At 48.5% G+C, this 22,820-nt stretch overlaps 1 protein-coding gene and 1 pseudogene across 2 annotated transcripts in view; both read left to right on the top strand.

Annotated features, from left to right (window-relative positions):
- LOC120614244 (uncharacterized) overlaps nt 1–22,820 on the top strand; it is a 183,930-nt gene that overhangs the window by 121,476 nt on the left and 39,634 nt on the right. The gene's annotated exons all lie outside the window — the stretch shown is intronic.
- Nucleotides 1,709–1,826, top strand: LOC120614259 (uncharacterized; annotated as a pseudogene).

The following is a 22,820-nucleotide window of genomic DNA, read 5'->3' as shown; positions in this document are numbered from 1 at the left end:
AAAGGAGCCACTGGTCTTGGACCGGAAGATGGAGCAGATGTGGTGAAGTGTGAGGGGAGGAATCAGGGGAAGGGAACCAGCAGAAAATTTCTGGCAAAGTTTCCATGAAGACACCAGATGAAAATCTGAGTCACTGGTATATTTAGCAGCACAACTGTTCACAGCAGCAGCAGATGGTTTCACGGATGCCGCGAAGGGTGGATGCTGCTTTCTGCAGGCCCGTGAGCCAAAGTGCTGTGACACTTGCAAAGCAATATCAAGAGTGATCGAGCAGCTTTAAAGCTTTAGTCAGCCTCCCCATGTAAGCTTCATGGGCTTTAACGCCAACCTAGGCAGCAGCAGAGCGCCCAGAGTTTACTCACGGAAGAGCAAGAGGATTGTGGTCCAGAAAAATGTCGATTCTCTGGTTCTCGTCTTGGGTTTACACTCTGACAATCAGCTCTAGAGACTCTTTGCGTAAGCACACTTCACCTCCAGGCTTCCTCGGGCGCCCACAGCTGGCTCTCCTCCTGGGTACGTCTGCCGGGTCTTGTCATGCAGGGTTTGATGGTTGAGGCAAATTGGGAGCCATATGATTGCTTGTAGATCCTTGGGAGAGACCTGCAAGATTTGAGCGCTGGCCAAGAAAAGTTGGCCTAACCAACGGCAAGCTATTCCATGAGCTTGTCAAAGATGCACTGCGTTCGAAGAAACACCTTGTCGCTCGCCAGCTCTGCGTGTAGCCTCCTCGCCTTCCTGTTTCATCTCTGGCCCTGGCTCGATCTCGCCGTGAAACATCACCTGCCCTCTGCTTGCAGATCCCCGATCAGAACCACCCGGGCTTGCTGTGCTGGGCTGCTTGCTGAAGTGTCCTTCTTTGCACAGCCTCGTTCTGCAGACCCAGACGCTCATGCACGAAGGGGTGGTCTCCCCTCGTAGGGCGGGTGTTTACTGAGTGCCCCATGGTGCGCTCAATCCGAGACTCAACTCTCCCTGTTGCCAGCGGAGTGTGTCAGCTGAGTCAGCGCAGAAGTCCCCCATGCATTCCAAGAGTGTCGGGGGGCGGGGCTGGTAGGGAGTTTGAGTTTTGCACAGTCATTAGAAGGGCAGGGGAGAAGGGCAGGAAAGTCACCACTAACCCATCACTGAAGCGGGTGGCTCTAGGGCTCACCCGGGGGCCACTGCAAATCTCAAGATTCTCTGGAAGCTTCTAGCAACTGTCACGATATGCAGTGTGAAAGTCGGAGAGGTCTGTAAGGCGCTGCTCAGAAGCTGCACGAATCTCATGTCTTCCCACGCATTTGGGCGCAGCTTTCTCCGGGAATTCTGGCCTTTCCTTGGCACAAGTGTTGGGTTCACCTCACTAAAATGAAATGGATCCTCCGCCCAACATTTGGTGCAGATGTCGAGAGTGACGCTATCCACGCGTGCATTCAGAAAGCACGGAAGGTGAGCCTGTGCTTTCTTATCTGCTTGCCCTTATCAGATGTGCGGGGGCAGAGGGGACGGGGAGCGCGTGGCTGCAGCTGTCAGCGGTCAAACATGAGAACTGACGTCACCGCAGTGCTCTCCTGGACGTGAGGGGAAGGGGTCTGGGGACCGAGGGGGTGGTGGCAGAAAGTCTCACACTGCGCGTGGCCTCAGGCTCCTGTTACTCCGTGTTACCAGGACAGTGGGGTCACAGTCCCTCTTTAAGTTAACATAATACCCACTTTAAAAGCAAGATGGAGTCTACGGCCATGCCACCCTGAACGCGCCCGATCCCGTCTGATCTGGAAGCTAAGCAGGGTCGGGCCTGGTTAGTACTTGGATGGGAGACTGCCTAGGAAGACCAGGTGCTGTAGGCGTTAAAAAATAAATAAATAATAAAATAAAATAAAATCAAGATGGAGACCTGAAAACCCATGTATGTAAAGCAAAAAAACAGTAGCTGATGTAAGTGATAAAGCATCGACTAAAATGAATAGGCTTTTTACCCCAGAAAAGATCGATACTTGAAACTATATAGATATCTTCTTTAGGAAATTTACACTGATTAAAGATAGAGCCACATTTTCTTAAAATTTCTCACAGTGAAATGGTTCAATACAACAAATTTATATATTCACCCCTAGCACACCCATTAACTGGAAATTTCAGCCTCATTTAGACAATTTTTTTTTTAACTTGTAATTATGTACATGGTAACTGTTTAGGTTTAGCGAGAATTGACAGTGAGGAATCCAGTTCTTGAAATATGTTACTCCAAATCTGAGAAGGCAGAATATTCCAGAAGCTTTGACTGTAGGTCACTTCAGTAATTAACATTCCGCTTCCTAAAATCTCTGATTGAACAAGGATGCCTGCTGATGTGACAAGCACTGGGTGACGTGTTGAGGATACAAACTTGAATAAAATATATCCATTTTTTGCCTCAAAGAGCCCCATAGTCTATCCAGATGATACTTAGGACTGAAGATTCAAAGGGTTCAAGGGTAAAAGTCACCTGCAGGCAAAGCCATGCGAGTCAACTGCTAAGCAGCCGCTTCTGCACAACAGCCTACTGCTACCGACGTTTCAAAATAGAGAGTTTCTGTGAACATCATTTTCTTAAATGACATTTCTAGAATAAAAAGAAGACTGGTGAGGCAAGGACAAATTCTAGTTTGGTTTTGCATGTTGTCCACGGGGGACCGATGACAACTGGCAGTGTGGTCCAGCTTCCCGAACATAGCCCTGTTCCCATATGGAAGGAGAGACCAGCGACTCCCCGCTGGTCGGAGTCAGGCTCCCTGTTGTCCCCTGAGCTCCCAGGCCGTGTAACCCGAGGCTCCTCTTCCCAGGTGTTGAGGCATCGGAGTGACTGATTAGTGCATAGCGGCCGCAGTGAGGAGAGCCTGCAAAAAATCAAGCAGGTTCTGTCGGTCACAGATGCGCACAGCAAATAAGCAAATCCTTTTACTGAAATGTTGAGGACGGAGAGTTGAAAATCTTTTAAGTGTTTAAAGAACCAGCGGTCTAGAATTGCAAATGAATTTAATTCTCTAATTATTCCGCTGTAATTAGTGAGGAGCTTTAGACACATATCACGAAATAAAATGCATAAACTTTATAGATTACTGTGCAACTCCTGATTTTTGTAGATGAACTTGAAAAAAACATGTCAACACATTTTGCTTTTCAATCGGCTGTGGGTCTAGCACTAGAGATTTCAGGTAGTGCTTTTAGCAGGAGGGTGTATGTGTGGGTGGGGGGTTAGCAGTTCTTCCTGATTTAAACTAGGCGATACTACGTTTTGAAAACCCTTCGATTTACATTACTGCTCTTGGTCCACACGACAACAACCCTAGAAGGTAGAACAAAGATGTGAGTGCCCATTTTACAGGTAAGAAAACTGAGATTCCAGGAGGTTAATCAATTTTCCAAGGTCATAAGGCTAGCTACTCACAAGGTCAAACGAGATGCCAGCTCCACTCACTGCCCGTCCAGAGCTCTTGTGTCGCACGGCCGTCCCGCTGGAGCCTCTGGTTTTGATGCTCCTGCTGTGTGTTCTTGGTACTTTTGGTTTTGCATATAATCATGTATGTTGAATTTTCTCTTCTCTTTGAGAGTAAATTCTGATCTGAACCTAAAGAATTCACGTTGGGGAATGATGTACCAGATTACTTTTACCGAAATTATATATTCTTTAGTCTAAAGATTTATGAAATTATAGCAAAGTAAAGGATGAAGATAATGTTCATGTTTGGGATTTCTTCTCTAGGTGTTTGTCTCACCCTTTAATTTTAGCAGTTGGGTGAAACTTTAGACTACAGAATTCTAGACTCTAAAATCTCATTAAGGTTTTTCTGAGACAATATTTTATTTTATTGGTAATGCTATATGTGTTGATTAGTTTTTAAAGTAAATTTTTTTTTTTAGAGTGGTTTTAGGTTCACAGCAAGGAAGCTATCTTTTTACCCGGGGTTTGTATACTCATTCTTAGGTTACCGAAATACAAAATGATAAGCTGATAAAAACACTTTAGGGAATGAAAATTGCACTTTAAATATCAAATACAGGCCTTACTAATGAATGACACTGATGTTACGTTCTACTGTAACGATTTTATATTTATTAAAATTAAAATCTTTAGATCTTGCAAGGAACACATGAACTATTTTGAAGGTGATTTTTTTTTTTAAGTTTAAGTTTGCAAATAACTATTTTATTGCGATAGTCTTAACATGACCTCGGGAGTGCATTTCTACTCATTGGTCACAGTTGCTTATTTCTCAGGTAAAAGGGGAGAATGAGATGTCGCGGAAGGAGCAGAAGGCTGAGTTAATTTTCTGCTCTGGGATTTATGAGTTGCGTGAATTTGCCGCTCCTTCTGCTGGAAGCCTCTTCCCCAGGTCTTCACAGCTGGGGCTGTTTTTCTTCTCTCAGGTCTCAGCGCAAATGTCACCCCAGACAGATGTTCTGTGACACCAGTGTCGCCCCTTAACATTGCACTGCACTGCATGTCAGCTGCTTTCTCATGCCACCGTCCTGCTGTCTTTAATGCACTATTGTCGTGTGAGACGAACTCGTCTCAATACTTGTTTGCTTTTGATTGTCTGTCCCCTTCCTTAGACGTTCCGCTCTATGCAAGAGAGGACCTGTGCCAGGTGTTACTGGGAACGTAGTTGGTGCTTCCTTAATCTTGGCTGCATAAAAGAACAAATGGATGGTTCTAACTAAGTCACTGTCGCGAGTGAGTCACAGGGGACTTACGCTGTCTTGTGGACTTGAGTGAGATGAGGCCTTTCTGAGGAGGGTAAAGCATCGCAGGTTGTTGTTATTCTCGTCAGAAGGACGTGTGGGTTGGCGTCTACTTGAAAAACGACGGTCTTGAACTCTTTAGGTTTTTACTAGTTGAATATTAGCGAAATCCCTGCTTTCCCTCGCTTTAGGATAATTAACATACTAAAATAGTCATTTCTGAACTCAGCAGTTTAGTTTTGTTTTGGTTTACTCTCTCTTCTCTAGGTCTCTAGACTGTGTGACAGTACCTGACAAGAGCCAGTACCTAAAACCGTAGGTAGAACAATAAAATAAAAACTTTAAAATGGAAAACTTCTTCCAGAGTCCCGCTATTATATCTGTTTAAAAATTAGAACATTTTATGTTCCTCTGAGTGGTGGAGTTTTGTTTTATTTCCCACTGGGGTCTCAGTAATTAACATTTGCCACCGGTTTGTGTGGGTTTATTTAATGTCGTTTATATTCTTGCGGAATCGACAATCCAAGGTCACGGGTCTGATTTTTTAAAAAGTTCCCTGTGCATTCCGAGGAGCTCTCTTTGGGCCTGGAGTGTTTTGAGGATGAAACCCATGACGTCCGATGCCGTGGATGTGACTCCGACAGGGCGACGTGACTTCTTGCTGTGATCATGGCTTGTTTTCAGAGTCCTGATGGTCGGAGGACAGTCTGCTTCGCTCGTTTAATCGAACTTTTCCTCGTTGCAGAATTTTCACGTTTTGCCAGGTGGAGCAACATCCAGCAGCGGGAGGACAGAGTGCTGGCGTTTGCACAGTGGCTCAGCGGTTATCTCCTGTCCCTCGTGAGAACTGTCCTCATGACGTGACGTCGCACACAGCCCATGGTGTCGCCTGTGCTCTGCTGGCGAGGCCTTGCCTCGCTCGTGCCTGCGGAGTCGTGGTCAGCGACGGTGGGGCGTCGTCTGCTGTGTCCGCGGGGGATGGGGGGCGGATGCCGCGGCAGCGCAGCGCGGTGGGCGGCAGCAGCCACACCGGGCTGTCGGCCAGAGTGCGGGAGCTGTGTCGTGTCTTCGCGTCTGGCCTGGAGCTCCTCTGTCAGAAGCCCCCGACGCGGTGATCTCTGGAGCCGGTGATCTGGAGGTGCGAGGCCGGGGCGCAGCCCCCTCCTCTGGCAGTTCAGAAGCTGGGCAAAGGCTCATCGGGTGTGTCTGTCCACTTGGTCCTGACTCGCAAACGTTTGGGGCTGACTTGTCTCGAGGCCTTTTTGAGGAACGGTCTTGCAGATGTGTTTCGCGATGGTTTCTTGGCTCCTTTGCACTCGCCAGCTAAGCGAATCCAGACGTGATTGCCGATCCCTGGAGCGATCAGTTTACAGTGTCAGGCTCCCCTGAGATGAAAGCCAAAGCAAATCTTACAAAAAGAGAAGAAAAATTACTTCATATTTTCCTGCGCAGTCCTAGCTCATTTCAGCAAGAACCTACCTCCCAATAAAAAAAGCCTGTGTTTCCCAAGCGATTGTCTCGATCAAAGAAAACAGAAGTGCGAGGGGCGCCTCGTAGGAGGAGGGACCAGGATCCGGGAGCTGATGCGTGAAGGTGGGACTGTCGCTGCATGGAGCACCGGCAGGACGTCCGCTCTCAGATGGCGATGGTGCTGCTTGTCATGGAGGAAGAGGAGGGGCGGGAATCCGTGCATGGCTGCTCGGTGGGCGTCGCCCTGTGAGGGGGAGGCTCCCGCTGGCCCCAGGCTGTGCCACAGCTCTGCTACCGTCCTCCGTCATGACTGTTTCTGTCAGTGTCTTCTATGGCTGCTTCGTTGGCCCACGTGAAGGTCGGGAACGTGGGCCTGGCTGCCAGGACTGCAGTACCACCCCCCAGCGTGACCATGCGCAGCTGCTGAATTTGGTGTGTCCCGTGCCTGGGGTGACAGTACCTGCCTACTGGGGTGCGATGGGGACTGTATGTGGGAATGTCCACGAAGGACCAGTGCCTGGCGCTACGTGTGGCTCATTTAACAAATGGTAGAATGCGCCAGAATCTATACCTGAGGCCACAGGTAGGGGAGAACCCATGTGCTCAAGGAATGCGAGCTGGTGACCCAGGCTCTGACAGGTCACAGGCGTGGGGGTGCTCCCCATCTGTTCCGCATGTGCCAGGCACTGTCCCAGAAGGGGGGGGCGCGACAGTGAAGGGGACCAGTCCCTCGCCCACCGTCTGTTCTGGTGCACGTGAGGCACTGGAGTGAGGGAAGGCAGAGCAGTTGTGGGGACAGGGCTGGGGCTCAGAGCGAGGGAGCTTCCTGGACGAAACGTTTACCAGCAGGACAGGGGGCCGGGGGACAGGCGGTGACGAGGGCACGGGAGCACGTTTCTTCTGCACTCAGGAATGACGCGGCCCTTCGCTCAGGCCAGATATCTTGAGTGTCGGTCCCTCGTGTGGATCGGCTGCTTCTCAAGGGGCTTGTGCTCTGTGTCTACTGCCTTCTGCATGACACAGCAGAGGAGTAAAGTCCAGGGGTGCTGGACTCAGGTCTCGGCCCCGTCACCTGCTGGCTGGCTGGCCGGCTGCTCCCCCGGTCCACACGCAGGCCGCCGTCGGGGGCGCGGAAGCGCTGGCTGAGCCGCAGCGCTGTGTGGCGCACGGTGACTCATGTTCCCCAGAAGGCGCTGCGTTCAGGAACCGCCAGCGGCTGGGTGAGGGTGCAGCGGAGGGCGTTTCGGTCGCGGTCGCCGGCTGGCGGCTCGCAGCTGGCGCGCACGCGCGTTCACGGCGACCTCCCCGGCGTCTCCGGGCCGAGCTCTCTGGGCGGCCCCGCCGGGTCGGTGTCAGCACCAGAGGAGGGCACGCGCTCTGTCGGGTAGGAAGCGGGACAGCCAGGCGTCACGGATGTCTTCTCGTTGGTCACCGTGTCTCCTCAGAGGTCCCGCAGGACCTGCTGCTTCCTGCGGAATCTTGCTGAACACCGAATGGCGCTAGAAATAATCGTGCTCTCAATTATCCCCAATTTACCAATCTGGGGATTTTTGGTGAAGCTGGAAACACTGAGAAACTCTGTAGTGGGTGTTTGGAGACACTCGTGGTCATGACAATAATATCCTTTCATGCAGACTATTTTTCATGTCCCTTAGTGTAAGAATTTTACTCCATTTCCTCCCAGTCGCTATGTTAGTACTTTCTCTGTTTCAGACACTCTGTTAGCTGGTATGAGAGCAGAGATGAAAAACATTGTCCCACCCTTGATAACCCCGGATCTTACCGGCACCGCAGACAGTGCATTCAGTGGACGGTAATCCAATGAGACTAGTCCTACGGTCTGCAGGAACAGGTCGCGTAAATAAAATCGGGTCCTGGGCAGGAGGGTGGGCGGGGTAGGGTCCTGAGAAGAATATCGGAAAAAGCTTACAGCCCCAGGCTTCAGTAACAGGGGCCACCATTTTAATGTTCTTATTGTGCATGGGCTCGTTCGTGTTAGGTTTCTGATGAGATTTTTGGGCAGAATCTGGAAATTCGTTAGTAGTCACATTTGGCAGCCAGGGCATTTATTACTAGAGAATGTTATCATATTGTTTTAGGCACTGTCTAGTTAGAGTAGCACACCGTTCCTTACAAGGCTCTGGAAGGCACACAACAGCACCTCGAAGGACACGTTTCCAGTACACTGCACTCAGCTCGCAAGCGTGCCGACCACATCGGCATTATGACAGAGCTGCCGGGAAATTGAGTGATCTTCCAAATGCCTGTGCACACCCTCCGTACTTAGCATTTTGCTTTCTGAAGATATCAACTCATGAAATGTAGCGATACACTTTGTTATATTTTCTAAATTCAAGTGTCATGCCAATAAACGAACTTAATGGAAAGGCAACAATGTAAACGACAAGACATTCGCTACTTTGGAAATCAATTTAGATACAAACCATGGCTAAAAACCCCACTCAGCTCAAAGGGAACGTGTTCCATATAAATTATGTTTGTGAATAATTAATTTTTTTGAGGAAATATTTTAAAAGTAAAAGTTCTTCCTGCTGTATTGAGAAGGCAACTCTTTTAAAGATCTTGGAAAAATTCAAAGTGTGTAAGAAAAAAACAAAATAGGTAGTGACTAATTATTAAAATATGTCAAAAATAAATATATATGATTAAAACTATATTATAGATAGGAAGTCTGAACCTCGAACAATGATGTAACACATCGAGCTTGGCAATATTTGTGTGCCATCACAAACTATAAAACGCTGTGGTGGAAACTGGGAAAAAAACACTGTGTACATTTTTACAAACATGAATATTTTGCCAGACTTTATTGTAATTTTTTACGATTATCTATCACTTTAAAAATCTATACTCAGATTTTAGAGATTTGTCACTTTACATGGTCAGTGCAAAGCAGAGAGCCCCATTTCAGTTTTTCATAGAAAACTTGGGGTGGTTACCTTCACAATTATAGGACAGGTACAGCTAGACAGTACCAGATTGCGTGGATTTTGACAGTAATTCAAGCAATTCGGGCCTCAGAGGGGATGTAGGCTGTCTGCACAGGACAGTAAACAAAACCCTCAGAAGGATGTAAGTGGGGGCTTTTGAGGAAAATGATGCCAGGATTTTTAGAGAAAAAGTTCATAATTTTCAACTTTGTTTCAAAGGAGGAATGCAAAGGGAAACCCTTGGCTGACTGTCAGTGAGTCCGGTCTCCGTGACAGTTGTTTTCAAAGCCCCATCTATGTCTGCATGCCTCTCTGGACAAGCCGTCCTGAAGAGGAAGATAATCGCAGACTAAAATACACAAAGTCATTTGCAAGTATCTAGTAGAAATGCTGCCATTTTTATAAAAATAAAACACATAGGAAAATCTTCCGGGGAATAAGATATTGAGACAGTATGCCTTAACCTTTTAGTAGGAAGAGTGAAACTGGTTCAGACAAGCGATTACAGTTTCATAAGGGTCCCTGTATCTCACTACGCGTGAGAGTCTTAGGGACCCAGTTCTCATACTCTGGCTCTGCTTTCGCTACACTGAAGATCTCAAAAGGGAGATGAAAACGAATGTCCTTAAATATGTAAAGTCAAAGAAACGCGCGCCAGACGTGAGAGTCTGTGACGCTTCGCTGTCTGTGCCTCCAGCATTTGGGTTAGGGCTGCAATGAAGGCGACCTGACAATGCTGCCCCTGTTTCACGATGGGAGGAGTGAGGGGAGTGCGAGTACCAGGTGTCCTGAGAAGGAGCACAGTTTGCCACCTCAAATTTGAGTGTATTTTGAAAGTCGAGCATTAGCCGGTGATTCCAGCTTCTTATTTCTGATTATTTGAGCTTCCTCTTGACACGCAGCAGGGTTTCTGTGTATTTTGCTGTGAGGGAGGTAAGTTCGAACGGGTCCCGAACGCCCTGGTCTCAGAGAAGGATTTCAATGTGAAACATTGTTTGTATTGTTGTACAATTTCTGTCATTACCATGTGTCACTGTGTTCATTTTGAGAAACTTGTCACTTTTCATGTATTCCTAAATGCGGGGCAATAGCTTCCTTCAGTGTCGTGGCCACGATTTCTGCAAAAATGAAACAAAACAAAACAAAACAAAAAAAACAACCCAAACTTAATAGCATAAAGCAGCTGCTTTATTTTGCTCAGAAATTCTGTAGGTCCGGAGTTGGACAAGTCTGTGTGGGGACAGCTTGCCTCTGCGCCAGGGTGTCTGGTCTCTGCTGAGGAGCCTCACGCCCCCTCATCCTCACCCCTGCTAGATGCTGGGGCTGAGCGTCGCTCACTCCTGTGCCTGGCCCGGGGTGGGAGAATGCGAAGGCTCAGGCTCCGCAGGAGCACCTGCCTCCCTGTGTGGCAGGACATGGCTTAGAGCAGTGTCCTCCTTACACAGGGGCTCAGGGCACCAAGCAAAAGTGTTCAAGCAATGACATCAGGCCGCCTTGCCCTGGCGACATCACACGGTCATTTTCACTGAATTCTGTCAGTTACAAGCAAGGCGCAGGGCGGCTCAGGTTCACAGGGGAAGGGACCGAGAGTCTGCCTTTGAGGGAAAAGCATCAAAAACTTAGCAACCACTTTTAAAAAATCACCACAACCAGGCGTTTGTTTTTATTGCATGTAATAGTAAAAAATTGTCTAGGTGCAAAAAGCAAGAAACGACAAAATCAACAAAACAGAAGAGAATCCTTGTGTATACATAAAATTTTTTTCAATGACAATATTTATTTCATTGTTTTAAATATTTTAGTAAGGTATGATAAAAGAATTTTAGTGTAAATATTTATACGCACATTAATGTAAGGAGAAAGTCACTTATTTCCTGTTTGTTTCGATTCCACACAAAGGAAACCTGTTTGCAGTGATTTAAGCAAACAGCAGTTGCATTTTTCCGATGTGGCGAGAAGTCCAGAGGTACGTAGGCCCCAGCTCTCGCAGCCATTAAGGACAGTCACAACTTTGCAGGCTGCGTTTGTGTTTGCTCTGCTGTCCTTGGCATGTGGCTTTGGTCCTTGTCTGAAAGATGGCCACTCTGCCTCTGGGCACTGTCCGAGTTTCAGGCAGGAGGAGGGGAGATGGAAAGGAAAAGGGGCTGCCAGCGCTTCCGGGCAGTTTTGTGAAACTCACCGATCAGGAGCCTGCAGCTCCTCGACAGGATGGAGTCTCACGGTCACCTCCGGCCACACCAGAGACGTGGGGGAGGCACTTCCACGCAGCAGGAGCCCACCCATGTGAAACAGTGTTAGAAAAGAAGGGGAAATGGGGCCGAGTGCCCCCATGTGCTTGCTCCCTCCCGCCTAGCAGTGCCCGCGTAAGTGGAGGCCGGAGGCTGGGCACACAGGGGGACTGGAGGGAGCGGCACGGCCCCGGGGGTGGGAGTGTCGTGGGGGGTGAAGGAAAGGTGAAGGCCGGAGAAGGGAGAGCTGGCGATGCCGTCATTGCCAGGCTGAAGCAAAGATGTAGCCTGTGACCGATGCACCCCCTCAGGACACAGTCACCACGCGACACCTTGTGTTTCGTTCACTCATCCCATAGTTCATCTTTTCGGGATGGGGATGCAGTATTTCGAATAGAGTAGCAGTACAGATGCAAAGACCCTGTCGCATCGAGGTGAATCATAACCGATCCTGAGCACGTTGGGAAAGGATTTCTAAGTTTTGAACGTGGACAGTCCATATTTTCGTGTGTGGCATGGGATTTATCGGTCATGTACCATGAGACTTTACTTCTGTTTTGACTCATTAGAATAGTTTTATGCCTGAGTGCAGCCTGACGAACATTCAAGAGAAAGGCAGAAGCACAGAGCCCTGCGGCCTCACGCGCCAGTCTCTGCCTTGTAAGTAGCGTCCTGTGAAGCTGCGGGTTTCTGCTAGTCTTCTAAACACCATGACCCCAGGCACTGGATATAGAATCTCTCCGCAGCCTTTTGTTGTCATAAGGTAGCTTAAACGGTGACAGGGTTGTTGGTAAACAACACGTACCAGTTTTTCTTAATGGGCCAGTTGAATCCAAACCAAGCCAAAAATTCAGAGCTCCAAAAGGAAAGACTAAGAATTTCTGCTGACACTTGGTGTAATACAACACTTTGAAGGTGAAACTATTTCAAAAGATAAACGGTTCTTAGAAAAGCCTCCTGGATGTTCACATCAACGTGACTTGTCATTCTGCTAATGGGTTACTTCTGATGCCCTCAGCTCTGGTTTCTACTAGCCACGCTCTCTCATTAGCTCTAAGCACACCTCTCTCTCCACTGCGGTTGACCGGGCGACCTGCCTCCTCCTTTCACTTAGCTCCATCGAGACCGGTCAGGTCCGAAATCGTAGCTTTCATCTGGTGCTTCTTCCTCACAGTTCAACGTGGCTCCTGATCCGATCAGCAATTACTCTCATGCCAGTGACAGAATTTTGCAATTTACAGTGCCATTAGTTAAAGTGAAAAGGAAAAAATCCTGAGAGCTTATATTAAGCAATTTTGTGAATCACTTACTTTAAAAGTTTAGTTAAATGTTCCTTTTAAATATTGGTCTAGTATTCACAGCTGAGAACTCACCAAACCTTAAAAGCTCATAAATAATATCTTACTCTAAGTCAAAACAGAGAAGCATATTTCAGAAATGTTTTTGTAAAATTGATTGTAATTGCGAACTCTGAGATTAAAGCTAATTGTTCCTTGAAATCCTTGTACTGCGATAATAAGAAAGGGGCTCGAAGCTATCGAAAACATTTCTGTCGCGTTGACATGTGGAAGTGAATTTTTAAAAACTAGCTCTGATGACTTGGAACATTATATGTTTTAGCAGAGAATCAAACGTCCCATGTAACAAGTAGCACTCCCCGCCCTTAAAAATAACTTGGTTTAGCTAAGTAAGTAAAAGTCAAAATAAACTGTAATTTTTGAGAATCATGCAGTGTTATTGAATAAAAATTCTGAGATAAACATCTACAAATTATAAAATTTCAAAGTAAATAGGGAGGTTAATAAAATAACAATTAGGAAAGATTTATAGAAATGTATAAATTAAGGATTTACAGTCCAATTGCAGCAGACGAGAGTAGGAATTACGTGCGTAATTATTATTTAAGAAGACTTTTATTTCTAAATCCATGGAATCAGACAGATATTGTGCGTAAGACTATCTGGTAGATACTTTAGTCCCAGTAACCAATCTCAAAACCCACCGATGTGGAGGTACCTGGAACAAGCTCGTTCTCGTGAATTCACCTTGAGTTTCGTACATCGTTTTATTTCTCAGGCATAGTTGGCATTCAACACACTTTTTCTTTTTTGGTGGAGAAAATAAAATTATTGATTTTAAAATATAAAACAACATATTTTATCGACACTTAAGAATTTGTTATGATAACTGCTTCTAGTGTTTTGTAAAAGATAATTTTTCCAAAATGACAGCTCTGGGTCCTGACTGCTGTCCCAGTTCTTAGATGCAGCAGCAGAAGCAACCTGACCTTTTCTCCCTGGTCTCGCATTGGTGCCTGACAGCGGCGAGTCGGGTTGGTTGTGGTGCGGGTCTGTGGCCCGCAGGCCGAGCTCAAGGGGGCAGCTGGAGTGGCGGCCGGGCCTGCGGGGCAGTGCGGGGCTGTGCGGTCAGCCACGAGCCCGGCCCGCGGCAGGCAACAGGCTCTGCCTCAGTGTGCAGGAGTCCCTTCGTCGTGCTCCTGAGGGGTCCCCGTGCTGGAAAGCAGACCCCGCGTGCCCTCCGCCCGGGCCCCACGTTCACAGCCAGGGTCCGGCCCTCCCTTCCCCTTGGGGCTGTGAGCCCTGCTTGCTCGGAGACTTGCAGGGCTCAGGCTGCAGGGCACTAGGCCCACCATGTCCTAGGCCTCCGGCGCTGTCGCAGGCCACCCCGTCCCCCACCCGGGGTGCCGCCCCCCACACTCACCTGCCGAGGTCCAGAGAGAGGAGTTTCTTTCCTCTGAATCCACACAGAAATGTCGCCACTCTCCCCGCCAGAGTGCTCGAAGCCGTGGGGCCAGGGCCTGGGACGGCCACTCCCTGCAATGACCAGGCCAAGCAGAGCCCAGCTTGCCCGCGGATACCGCTGGCGAAAGCAGCAGATGCTTGCTTTCACCTTGAGTAACTTCAGAGCCTATTCGCTGGTTTTCTTGGGACGATGAAAGTGTCCCTCAAAGGAAACGAGTATTTGACTTTGAGATGGAAACGTTGCAGCTCTTAAATGACATCTTTTTTTCTAGTTTGTGTTCTCGCCACCTCAAAATCTTTGTCCCGAGTTTTAGACACAATACTCTGTTATACATCAAATGCTTAAGAGATTCGTCTGCTGCTTTAGGCCCCATAAGAATTCCTAAGGTGAAATGAATCACAGGTTTAACGACTTTTTCTAACCATTCATTTCTAGAAAATGGCAGGATAATTAAAGAATGACAGATGGTGGATAGTAAATTAAAAACCACATTTGGCTTATTTATTATTCCAGTTTTATTAGATCATTCCAAAACAGTATACTCAACATGACTGCACATTCATATTTAAGTGATAATAAGTAAGTGAAAATAGATTCGGCAGTGTTAAGGAGCCCTGACCTGAAACGAACGCGCGACATTCCAGTAACCCTCGGTCGGCGGGTACTGGCTCCCTGTCCCCCAGTACTGGAGAGGCTATGGGGGAACCGGGTCCTTCACGCAGTGCTGGGGAACGGAAATGGTGCAGCCTCTGTGGAGAATGTGTGGCCGCTTCTTATAAAACGAAATAAGCAACTACCACACCGTCCGGCAGTTGTGCTCCAGGCGCTCATCCGACGTTCACACAAACACGTGCGCACGGACGCTGATGGCAGCTCTATTCACGACCCTGAGTCAGGAAGGCAGCAGCTGTCCGCGAGCGGCCGCGGGGCGAGTGCGCGGCGGCCCATCTGCACCGGGGAAGGTGCTCGGCCGTGAAGGGGGACAGGTCAGTGATGCTCGCAGTGACTTCGCAGGATCACCGGACAGCCGTGCCGAGTGGACAAGCCACACCCACGCAGCGACACGCTTATATAACGTTTCGAAATAAAAACATTGTCGAAGTGGTGAAGAGATTAGTTGCCAGGCATCGCGGGGGCGGGGGGTGCGAGGGAAGAGGGCACGCCTATAAATGGACGACAGGACGGGAGCTGATGGAAACGTCCGGGACCCGGCCGTGGCTACGTCAGTGTCCTGGTGATATGTGCTTTCGTGTCATAACATATTGTCATTGAGGAAAACTAAGTAAAATAGACACAGGATCCTGTTGCGGCTGCATGGAGATCTTCCACTATCTCAAAATAAGAAGCGTAATTAAAAAGAGCTCTGCTGGGGCCCCACGCGAGACCAATCGCAGCAAAACTGCTGAGGTGGGGCCTGGTCTCCGCCAGGGCCTCGGCTCCATCCTGAACAGTTGTATTCTCGCCAGAGACACCGCGGGGCCGGCTGCAGAGTCCCGACCAGCCCGGGCCCGAGGCTGTTCCGTCCGCGCCCGGGCCTCGGCCTCAGGCCCGCTGCATCCCGTGCCTTCCGCCGGCTCGCGCCTTGGCCCCGTCCTCCGCACCGTGGCCTCACTTGAGCCTCAGTTTCTCTTGAAGTCTGAAGCCTTGACGACAGCCCCTGCCCCGACCCGGCTCGCTCTTCTGGGAGTTTTAGACCGCGGTCCCTTCCGTTTTCCCTCAAGACAGGCTTCCTGGATTTTCCGGATCCCAAGTGTAGAGGCCGCCCGCATTTCCCTTCTCTCCGGCTGGGCTTTGCAGCTGCCGATCTGCTTTCTGCTTTATAGGTCTCAGCTCTGTCCCTTGCCTGTCCTATCAGTCTGAGTCCTGAAGTTCTGGCACTGTTGGGACCTTGACCCCTAGCTGTTTCCTGACCCCCATACGGTGTAGGTCTCCATTACTCCCTCTTACGTTCCTGCTTGTCTGCTTCCCAGGGGTTATTACAGTGTGCGATCATTTGGTCTTTCTTCTTTCCTTTTTCCTGTTAATCTAAGTGACAAGTTTCACGAGAGCAGAGATCATGTCTTGCCCACTGTTGTATTTATTGTGCCGAGCATGGTAACTGAGACAAAGTTGGTACAAACTTCTCAGTAAATAACGTTAGAAAAATGAATAAAATTATTGAAATAACCTGCAAAGGTCAGTTGCAAATAATATTTTCATAATGCCCAAAACCTTCCAGTAGCCGGGTGGGCTAACTAGATCCCGGAGCGACAATGTGTGCTGGAAATAACAGGCTTCGGAACCAGACTGCTTCTTTCATCTGTTGGCTGTGGACCTAGGCAAGGTCGCTGGACTTCCCGAGCCTCCCTCCCCATCGCTGTGAAGCTGGGATGCTGGTTCCTGTTGCCAGGGTCCCCATGAAGGGAGGTGACATAAGCGCCTTGGAGCCGTGGCTGTGGTAGAGCCATCGTCAGTCAGAGCTCGGGCCGCGTCACCAACTCCTCAGTCTAACGCGTTTCGGACAGAGCAATTTTATTGTTGAAAGTAGGCAGGAAGGAGAAGTAAGTTCAGATCGGTGAAATTGTTTGTAGGAGACATTCAGTGTTCGTCGTGGAGCGTGACTTGGACCCGTCTTTACCTGTGTCTACCTCTGCATGTATGGACCTTTTCACCAAGTTCTGATGTGTGTCGTCATACTCCCTAGAGGTCCCAGGGACCTTAATTATCCATTATGTTATAGGAGTGACCTTACTGCGATGAGAAAGTTAAGTTTACCAATAAAATTTAGAAAGAGTTTAAAAGCGCTTGGGGTTTAAAAGTGAATCTTTCTATTCAACCAGGTCTGGCTGTTTCCTGTGTTTGAGAGTGGGCATTTGGGAGCGCGTGCATTCGGGTGATGCTCAGACTGGCTTCCTGCGCTACACGCCCAGCGGTCGATATGCATGCGGGGACATGCCTCGGATCCTGTCGCGTTGGAACTGAGCGAGGAGGCCTGTTCTGTGCGATGGAGAGAGGGCCGAAGCATAGGGAAGCTCCGCCCCAGGCACTCTCCAGACGTTAGGGTCCCAGGGACCACGCGCTGAGAGGTCCTGGAGACATGGCGCTGTGTAAACGAGTGGATGCAGTCTGGATGTGCGTTTTCCACGGTATATGCTTTCTTCTTCAAACCTAGGCATTAAAATGAGGAAGACTTCCTTAGACACGCGATTCACGCAAACAAAGGCGACGATGGGACCCTTACCGAAATTTGAACTGAGCCCGCTGTTTGGGAAATTTCTGATTTTGAATTCATGTTTATTTAGTAGTAACGACTTTAAAACACATGGCAAATTATCCCGACTTCAAACTCTTATCTGCACAATGTTGTTTAAGGGAGCTGCTCAGGGATGTCTCCCTCGTTGTGTTTTTATTAACACAGTTGCTGGAAAAGAAGCTTCGTGTTTTAGGACACAATCTATTTCAAGTAAACCTTTGGAAACTCATGAGCAGAATAGGTTTTAAAAATATAATTTCATTACTTTCAATTTCGAGAGGCAGGAACATCGACTCCGAGAGGACCGACCGCTTTGTCTTTACTGTAAGTCATGACGAGGTCGGCAGGAGGGCAGGGTGTTAGGAGCGACCGCAGAGCTTTTTCCCCTCACTTTAGATTTGCTTTGTTAGCACGCTTTCCTCTGACGTGTGGCGGTTGTTGTTTGTTTTAATATCTTGGTGCTTAAAGGGGAAATTTTTCAATGTAAATGAATTTTAAAGAATGAAGAATGCAATAGAATATTAGGCTCAATAATCTATATGAAATGAACCATTATAGCATTTATCTTCATGGCCAAGCCATCTGTGACTTATCTTTCTCATTTGTAAAGATAGATACTGTAACTCAATAATCCATCATGAAGTCTTTAAAAATCTACCCTCTCTGCAGAAACACTTTGCTCGTTCTTCACTGACACGAGACAATTTAAGAATGAGTTATTTTATATGCCTATTCCAAAGGTGGCCATGGTCTGTAAACAGCACTGCCTGGGAGGGTCAACTTGTGAGTGACGTTCCTTCCAAAACATGATTCGGCTAGTCAGAGTGATTAAATTTGGGAAATTTGGTCCCTGCTTACTTAGCTGATCAGTATTCATTACTATGTAATCAGTAGCTAATAGGTTAGAATGAAAGTAACCACTGCCTGAAGACATCTTGAAAAAAAAAGACCTCTGTTTTGTGATATACAAAGGAAGATGTCGTATTTGTGTCACTTCTCAGAAAGCTACTTCTCATGTTGACATTTTTTTGAAAATCACTCGGACACCACCAGCGCCTCATGCTGTTTCTCTGGTGTGATCACGGCATGGTTCGTTTTGGGAGATTTCCCAGGTCGCAGGTGAAGATGACCGACTTTGTTTTCTGAGTGCAAAGCAAGGGCTCAGGAATGAACACGATGGTTTATTTCGCAGCCTCAGGCCGCGGGGCACCAACAGCCCTCCGCTCTCCTGAGGAAGGACACCGGTTCCAAGATAAGGTCGTCGTGTGACAGTGTGAGAGAGGGTGCAGTGCTGCGGCGCTTCCTAGCTGTCACCAGTGCTGCCATCTCGAGCCAGTTATCCCGGCATCATGTGAGGTGCAGAACGAGGGTTTCAGGCAACGAAGCATTAGATCCTCAGTGGGCCGTGCATGCGCATGGAGGCTTCAGCGCTTATGATCAAGACCTGATGACCTCAGAATGGTTTGTGCATTAAGGCTTCTATTTTTGTCCTTTCTGGTATAAGGACAGAAGACAAATGTTTCAGTCATAGGGTGCTTCAGTACAACTTAACCAATGTGCCCCAAAGAGTAAACAGTTCCCTTTTATTCTGTGTGTGTTCTGCTAGAAACTCCAGCAGTCTCCCGTAACTCCTCAGAACACTGAACACGTGGGAGTTGGCATGGTTGGTGCCCTCCTCGGGGGAGTAGCCACAGGCCCACCCGGCCTGCGCTGATGCGGCGCACAGAGCCTCTGGCACAACGGAGGTAGACACTGTCTTTGGAGTTACGCATGCACAACTTTATTTGGTTTGTGACGTAACTGACAGAGTCTCTAGGTCGACATGCACCACACTGGGGAACATTGAACCGTGCTGCTCCGATGTACTGAGTGGGTGACCAGGCAGGCTTCCAGCTCTGATCTCTGCCCAGAGCACAAGAAGGGCCCACGGGCAATGGAGGTGCCCAGCGCGTGGGCCTAAGGACCCAGCAGAAGTAACTGTGATATCTGGGGATGCGGAAGGGACATCTGGAAAGGTCACACGGAGGACTGGACTGAAGAGCACCAGGGTTCTGCAGCTCTCCTTAGAACTACAGTCCTGGAACTAGGGCTGTCAGGCCTCTGCTTGCAGGACGTGCCCCAGCTCGAGAAGTCCATGGCCCCGTCTCCCAGCGACCAGCTTAGGTGTGGGCTAAGGGCAAAGACAAAAGGGACTGCGGAAGAAGGAAGTTTCAGCACCAAGGGCAGCGGTCAGTATGCGCGTACGGTTACCCTCCCGCGCCACGGCATGTGCGAACGTAGTAATGGGCTCTCCCCTTCTCTACCTTTCTGTGTGTACTGGTTGTGATTACCGTTATTATTTGTTGCTAACGTTACAAGCCATCTATCAAAAGGTTGTTCCTGACCTAGAAAACAAAAGAACCTTATCTAGACAGTGATTCAATAATTTTGGGGACTTTCTGGCTTCTTTTTTTGGGAGAAAGATTGAGTGTGTCTTTGTTAGTAAAAGAGATGGTTGTATTTCTGTTAGCAGGGAGCATGTCTTTGATGTTATTATTGTTTGGAAGGTCAACGATGGGCCAGAGACTGTGGCTGGACATTGAATCGCCACAGCAGGGAGTTCACCTGACTGTCGCTGAGTCTTGGATTCCTCCCTGACATTGTCAGCTCTGCTTCTGCGGGAGCAGGACAAGGCTGGGAACGACATCCCTTTGTCAGCAAGCGCCAGTGAGAGTCTGCCCGTCAGAGGCTCAGGCACAGGTCTGGGACGCAGGAGCAGCAGCTACTAGTGTCGGTTGCAGTGTGGGCAGGCCTGGGGCACCGTCACATTCGGGCTGTGACTCTTGGTTGTCATCCTGAGGGCCTGTCCCTTTGGTCTGCAAGCAGCCAAGACCTTTGGAGGATGCTGACCTCAGCCCTTGACCTCTGCCTGGGAGAACCCTCCCGACACTCTCTCCTGCCACTTCCCAAGGGTTCTGCGTTAAGTCCTGTTTAAACCTCTCCCTACACCCAGTGGTTAGAATGGCTTTTGTTTCCCTCCCAAAGGGACACAGGGGAGTGATCTCCAGAAACAGACACTGTCTCTGAAATCAGCGTTAGAACTGAAATGAGTATCGGTCTGTGCAGTATCCTTAAGGTGAACAAATGCTTATAATTTTGTCTTTTTCCTGTATCTGTGAGCCGAATACACAGAGGACAACAGAACCTCGAGTGATGGCTAGCATCCATTTTAGAATCGCCCTCAGACCCGCTGCTGGGTGGTTGCTTGTGTTTTGCAGCCCGTGACCGGTGTCCGTGTGGGACAGTTGTGAAGAGCGTGTAACAGTTCACACTCAATGCACAGCACGGAGTTCGCTGCTCAGTAGATACCAGGGACCGTGGCGAGGTGTCGTAGAATGATTACCACGCGAGGCGCAGCACACCCCAAGGGAGGTGGCGGGAAATGCTGATCTCAAAGCAGCTACCATGGGTGCCTAGAACCAGGCCGGCATACTCAAGGGCTGAACTCCGTCTATCAAGGGGGTGAAGGTCTGTGTTTTCTGGGGACCAGATACGAAACCCGTTTGAAAGGGAGCCAGTCTCAGACTCCATCTAAGAGGACTGACCCCAGAGATGAAGGGGTGCCCAGCAGAAATACGGGGTCCTAAATTCAGGGCCTGAGGAGCAGTGTCGGCAGCCTCACACAGATCACAGAGGAACCCCTGAGAGTTCCCCACGCGAGGCAGCCGGCGACTGCTCGCCGTTCGGTGCGTACTCCTTGCGCGCGTACGTTGTGCTACGCATTCCAGACGTTGGGAACTCAGCAGTGGAAAAGAAGAGGACGAGAGTTACAAACGTGTCCTCAGCCGGGTGGAAGTAGACAGAGCAGGAAGGGGCAGAGGGTGACGGGGCGCCGTGGTATCTAGGGGCAGCCATGAAGCCTACACCTGCAGGGAGGTGTTTGGACGGGTCTGAAGGAGATGACAGGGCCGGCCCCACGGGGAGCCTTCTCAGCAAGGAGGTGGGTGCAGAGGCCCTGAGGTGGGTGCCAGCTGCTGCAGCAGGGAGCAGGGGGTGGGAATGAGGCCACCGAGGCCCAAGGGGCCAGGACTTTGGATGTTGTCTCAAAGGAGATTGCACGGCACGGGAGGGTGTGGGGTACAGGGATGACCTCGTCCTGCCTGGAGTTTGAAAAGACGTGTGTTCCTCGCTCCGTCCGTGCGATTCGTGTCTGACTCCGGCTGGGAGCAGAGAGCTTCGTCCGGGTTGAATCAGCTTTGTTTTCTCGGTGCTTAGCAGGTAGCACTGCTTGGCACATGGTGAACAGCGGGGAGCGGCATTGTCTAGGGAGACAAACAGGAAGGAGGAAGGAAGGCGGTGCCCTAAGTGGCCCCAGGAAGAAGCCCAGCCCGTAAATGTTTGCGAGAGCAGAGGGGGAGGACGGAGAGACGGAGGCGACTTTCTCCCGGCCTCCCCCACTGCTCGTCTCCACCCTTCTGCAGTCTGAGGGGTGGGGAAGTCGTTGAGCAGGTAACCTATCTCGTTTCCTCCTAACCTATTTCCTCTTCACTGTTTTTGCAGCAAAAATTGCAAACCATACTATTTTTCCTTAAAAGCAAGTGTTATTGGAATAGCTAACTTAGTCTGTTTGAAGTTATTACTTGCATTATTATTATATTGTTGTCATTCATAAGAATGAGGGAAAGGCACAACAAAAATAAAAATCGCTTATATTAATATTGACTCAATTCCGTTTACTTTAAGCATTCATTATTTATTCCTTAAAAAAGCCCTTATTAGGTCCAATCAACTAAGAAATGTGAGCTTGTGACTGCTTCTTTCAATTATTTCAGAAAGACGTGTTGGTCAGCATTCTCGCTTTGGTGCAAACCGTTCAATTTTTTATTTGTTAAAGGGATTATTCTTCTTTCTATTTAACCTTCTTTTCCTAACACGTGGTCAGCTGGTCTCATGATTCGTAATGAGGATGGTGGTTTCCAGTAGTGCTAGGGTAAAAAATATTAACTGAAATCAACTAAATGAGACCCACTTTAAAGACCCCAGGTTTCTGCTTCAACAATGTTATGTAGAAATAAAATGAGGTGTTTATGTCCACTTGACATGGCTTGCAAATGATTTCATATATTAATCATTTATTTCAAAAGTAGGCAGCACTTATATACAGATTTTTTGAACCTGTATGACTTTGGTGGTGTATATAGTATACTTATTCTTTGTATTTTAATATATCAAATATATTTATGCTTCCTTCTCTCCCCACAAACAAAATAGAGATTAACGTGGAAAGTCAAGCTGATAAAAAATGGAAGGTGCAGATAGTGTAACCATCAGGCACATGATATCTTTGCGATTGTACTTCAAACTGGGCTCTGAGAGTCCTGGTCATCAGAGCAAAAAGAGAAATGTCCCTTGTTATTGGAAGAGAGGAAACATTTCAGTTCTTTTGGGGAGACTCTCCCCCAGTCTAAAATAAATTTCTCATGCGGGGCTTTATAT

Source organism: Pteropus medius, unplaced genomic scaffold (genome assembly GCF_902729225.1).
Source record: "Pteropus medius unplaced genomic scaffold, Ma_sr-lr_union100, whole genome shotgun sequence".
In the NCBI taxonomy this organism is placed as follows: domain Eukaryota; kingdom Metazoa; phylum Chordata; class Mammalia; order Chiroptera; family Pteropodidae; genus Pteropus; species Pteropus medius.
The sequence above is the reverse complement of the archived record's forward strand: the minus strand, read 5'-3'. Positions and strand labels throughout refer to the sequence as shown.